Source organism: Phyllobates terribilis, unplaced genomic scaffold (genome assembly GCF_046119375.1).
Source record: "Phyllobates terribilis strain yellow unplaced genomic scaffold, ASM4611937v1 Scaffold_7446__1_contigs__length_37621, whole genome shotgun sequence".
In the NCBI taxonomy this organism is placed as follows: domain Eukaryota; kingdom Metazoa; phylum Chordata; class Amphibia; order Anura; family Dendrobatidae; genus Phyllobates; species Phyllobates terribilis.
In genome coordinates this window covers 1-5227 of record NW_027370187.1, presented here as the reverse complement: position 1 = coordinate 5227, position 5227 = coordinate 1, and the positions used below count along the sequence as shown (strand labels likewise).

Below are 5227 nucleotides of genomic sequence, written 5' to 3'. Positions count from 1 at the left end.
CTAGACGTCGGACCCAGGCTCCTCGAGAGCCAATTCTTCAACTACCGCAACAGAAAAGTTCTTATGGTAAGTTTTCAACCTTTGACCATTTACCTTGAACACATTGTGCTTGTCCGTTTCGTAAAGCTCCACCGCTCCATGGGGAAAGACACGGGCCACCACATAAGGACCATTCCACCGAGAGCGTAACTTTCCCGGAAAAAGTTGAAGGCGAGAATTGTAAAGAAGGACCTTATCTCTAGCCTTGAAGTCCTTTCTCAACACGTTCTTATCATGCCATGTCTTCGTCTTCTCTTTGTAAATAACAGCGTTCTCATACGCTTCTCTTCGAATTTCTTCTAGCTCATGAATTTGGAGCGCCCAGAACTCTCCCACTTCATTCATCTCCATGTTACACTTCCGGACCGCCCACCAAGACTTGTGCTCGAGCTCAACGGGAAGGTGACACCCCTTTCCAAAAACCAACCGGTAGGGAGACATGCCAATGGGTGTCTTGTAGGCGGTACGGTATGCCCATAAAGCATCATCAAGACAGAGACTCCAATCTTTCCTATTAGGGCCCACCGTCTTCTCAAGAATCCCCTTGATTTTCCTATTAGACACTTCGGCCTGCCCATTGCTTTGGGGATGATAGGCGGTAGAAACTCTATGGGTGACACCGTATTTCTTGAGAAGAGCACTCACCGTCCTATTCACGAAATGAGTTCCTCTATCGCTCACGAGAGCCTTCAGGATCCCAAACCGAGAGAAGATGTTCTCCTTCAAAAAACTAGACACCACTTTCGAGTCATCAGTCCTAGTGGCCTTTGTTTTGTTTCCACCCACTTGGAAACATAGTCCACCGCAAGCAAGATATATATATTCCCAAGAGAGTTAGGAAAAGGTCCCATGAAATCGATCCCCCAAACATCAAAAATCTCGCAAAAGATTAATGGTGTTTGCGACATCTCATTTCTTCGGGAGATGTTCCCGACTCTCTGACACCGGTCACAAGCTTTGCAAAACGCGTAAGCGTCTCGAAAGATGTGCGCCCAATAAAAACCGGTATCCAATACCTTTCGAGCCGTCTTATTTGGTCCAAAATGACCCCCGCATGCATAAGAATGACAAAAGGAGAGAACCGATTGTACCTCATTATACAGGAGACACCTTCAGATAACCTTATCAAACAATGCTTCCAAAGGTATGGATCATCCCACACGTAGTACTTGGCCTCGCTCTTGATCTTGTCTTTTTGCACTTTGGTGATGTTGGGAGGAAACTCTTCTCGCACCAAGTAATTGACCAAGTGGGCATACCACGGCTTGAGGGAACGGAGGGAGAGCAGCTCAGCATCGGATCCGCGACCGCGGCAGGTCAACCGCGCCCGCGGTTTTGATGTTGTATGCAGGGCGTAGAGAGATTCGTCTGGGAAATCTCCAAGTGGTCGCAACGTTAACTCTTCATGCTCACGGACGATCCGACTAAGATGGTCGGCCATCGGGTTCTCAACCCCCTTCTTGTCTCTTATCTCGACATCGAACTCGCTCAAGAGCAAAATCCACCAAATGAGTCTTGGCTTGGAATCTTTCTTCGTCATTAGGTAACGAAGCGCTGCGTGGTCGGTGTGAATGATCACCTTCGTGCCCAAAAGGTATTGACGAAATTTATCAAGGGCAAACACCACGGCGAGGAGCTCTTTCTCGGTAGTCGAGTAATTTCGTTGGGCCCCATTCAGTGTCATGGAAGCATAGTAGATCACATGCATAGCTCTTCCGATTTTCTGACCAAGAACCGCCCCTACCGCATAATCACTAGAGTCACACATGATCTCAAACGGAAGAGACCACTGGGGCGCTTTGATGATGAGCGCTTCGGTGAGGTGGAATTTGAGAGTGTCGAAGGCTCCTTTACACTCATCATTGAACACGAACGCCACTTCCTTCTTTAACAACTCGCACAAGGGGGAGGAAATCTTGGAGAAATCCTTGATGAACCGACGGTAAAAACCTGCATGGCCTAAGAAGGAACGCACTTCACGAACATTAGTAGGATAAGGCAAGGACTGAATCACATCAATCTTTGCCTTATCGACCTCGATACCCTTGGACGATACTATATGACCTAGAACAATACCATGATCAACCATGAAATGACACTTTTCCGAGTTCAAGACCAAATTGGTCTCAACACATCGTTCAAGCACGAGTGTCAAATGGTGAAGGCAAGAGTCAAAACTATCCCCATGTACCGTGAAATCATCCATAAAAACCTCAATAAAGTGCTCAATGTATTCGGAGAAAATACTTACCATACATCGTTGAAACGTCCCGGGTGCGTTACATAACCCGAATGGCATCCGGCGGTATGAAAAAGTACCAAATGGGCAAGTAAACGTCGTCGTATCTTGATCTTCCGGAGCTATGGCTACTTGAAAGTAGCCAGAGTATCCATCGAGGAAACAATAGTAAGGCCGTCCGGCAAGCCTCTCGAGCACTTGGTCAATGAAGGGCAAGGGGAAGTGGTCCTTTCGAGTCACCGCGTTCAGCTTGCGATAGTCGATACAAACCCTCCACCCTTTTTGTGCTCGTGTAGGAACGATCTCACCTTTGTCGTTTTCTACCATGGTGATCCCTCCTTTCTTCGCGACGACTTGCGTAGGGCTAACCCGCTTGCTATCCGAGATAGGGAAGATCATATCCGCTTGGAGGAGCTTCAGCACCTCCTTCTTCACCACCTTCATCATGGGTGGATTGAGTCGCCACTGAGGTTGTCTACTAGGCTTGGCTCCGTCTTCTAGGAGAATCCGATGCATACAAGTAGAAGGGCTTATTCCCTTGATATCGGCTATAGTCCATCCGAGAGCCGTCACATTCTTCTTGAGCACCTCCACCAACTTCGCCTCTTGAACCCCCGTAAGTGTGCTAGAAATGATGACCGGTAGGGTGTCGTTCTCGCCTAGGAAAGCATACTTCAAATGCTTCGGAAGTTGTTGTAGCTCAATCATCGGTGCCTGCACTATAGAAGGAAGAGGTCTTTCGGCCTCGGGGATTAGTAACATGGGCCCACCGGCCAAAAATGGCTGTTTCGAGTCCAAATGAGCTAAAACTTCACGCATGTCGGAAGACATAGTGAGGTCTAGCTGCGATGAATCGACTAAGCTATTCTCTAACGCGAATTGTAGCTCATCCAAACCATATACATCAAACGTATCTTGCACAATTGGATCAATCATGTCGATAGAGAATAAAGAGTTATCATCACTAGGGTGTTTCATAGCATCATAAATGTTATAGCTCACAACATCCCCATCAAACTCAAAAGTGAGTGAACCACTTGCTAAGTCAATTCTAGTGTTGGCCGTTTTCATAAACGGCCGCCCAAGTAAGATAAGTGAGTCCTTAGCCTCTTGTGCCATGTCTAGGACAAAGAAATCTGCGGGAAAAATGAGATAATCAACCATAACGAATACATCCTTAACTATCCCTTTCGGGTAAACCGAAGATCTATCGGCCAATTGAATCACAATTCCCGTTTCATTCAAAGGTCCTAGGCCGAGCAACTTATACAAAGAATAAGGCAAAACGTTAATAGAAGCACCTAGATCTAGCATGGCATTATCTATTTTAGTCTCACCAATAGTGCAAGGAATGCTTACTATACCTGGATCGCTACACTTCTTGGCCACCTTTTATTGGAACATCGCGGAGACGCCTTTGCTCACTTGCACCTTTTGTTTCCCCTTAAGTTGTTGCTTTCGTTTGATCGTGCAAAGCTCCTTTAAGAACTTAGCGTACCGGGGCACGCTCTTAATTAGCTTGAGCAAGGGAATGTTGACTTCGCACTTGATAAATGTCTCGAAGAGCTCTTTGTCATTGACGAGCCTTCGATTGTCCTTAAGGGCTTCCGGAAAAGGTGCGGGAGGCTTTTCGACCTGGAGAGGAGGGAAATTGGGACGTACGTAGTTCTCTTGGCGAAGACGGAAGTCCCCTCGATCTTCATAGTACTCCTCCTCCACCTTCTTCTCTTCAATGTTTGTTACCTCATAGGCTAATCCACCCCCGCGGTCAGGTGTCCGCGCCCGCGGATGTTCAGAATTCTCGGATTCTTCTACAGCAGCTGAGCCGCGATCGCGGCAGGGGTGTCGCGCCCGCGGAAATGTTTCTGCGGCCTCTTCTTCGTCTTCTCCCAATTCAGCTATGGGGGCATCTCCACACACCTTACCACTCCGTAGACTAATAGCACTTACATTAGCCCTTGGATTCACCACCGTTTGAGATGGCAAACTTTTGGAATGTTGTTGATTCGATTGAGAAATCGCGTCAGCAAGTTGGATAAGTTGCTTCTCAATGCTCTTGATGCTAGACTCCGTTTTTTGAACATGAGAGGTGAAGTGAGTGGTCAAGGAATTCAGCATATCCTCGGTAGATGGCTTAGGAGGTCCGTAGCCCGGTGGTTTGTTGGGTTGATAAGGAGCCCGGTATTGGTGGTTCGGTTGAGCTTGAGATCGGAAATTGTTTTGTGCCCCAGTCGGATCACCATATCGGAACCCTGGATGATCGTTCCACCTCTGATTATAGTTATGGCCTTGGTTATTGAAACGAGGTCTAGGAGGCCCATACCCCCCACGGCATTGACGTCAGCGGTGGTAGTGTCATGGAGTTGTGGACACATATCCGTGGGGTGGGTTTCATCGGTGCAAACCCCACAAGCCCGCGCCGGCGGGTCATTGGTCCTAGTCAAAGCCAACGTCTCGATCATGCTCTTGAGCTCGGCCAAAGTATTGCTCATATCGGATGCACTAGAGTTCGCAGCATGAACTCCCTTTCTTGAATAGGTCTGACCAAAGCTTCTCGTTCCATCGGCTATATCATGGATCCGGCTCATGGCTATGTCGGACGTCAAGTTCAAGACGCTACCATTGCAAGCAGCATCTATGATCCTCCTCTCTTGATCTAGTAACCCATTGTAGAGGTGGATTACTAACTCCTTCTCGTCGAACCCATGGAACGGGCAACTTGCGCACAACCTCATGAAACGCTCACAATAGTCATAGAGCGTCTCATCATCCGCTTGCTCAACATTGGCGATGGCTCTCTTCAAGGTGGTAGACTTCCTAGCGGGGAAGTACTTGTCGAGGAAGGCCTTATATAGCTTAGGCCAAGTGTCGATGGATCCCACCGGAAGGTGGTAGTACCAATTTCTTGCGGTGTCCTTCAAGGTGAAACCAAAGGCCCGCATCTTGAAT

At 47.9% G+C, this 5227-nt stretch overlaps 1 pseudogene; it reads right to left on the bottom strand.

Annotated features, from left to right (window-relative positions):
• Positions 1 to 5220, bottom strand: LOC141251665 (uncharacterized; annotated as a pseudogene).
• Between the last annotated feature and the right edge of the window lie 7 nt (positions 5221 to 5227).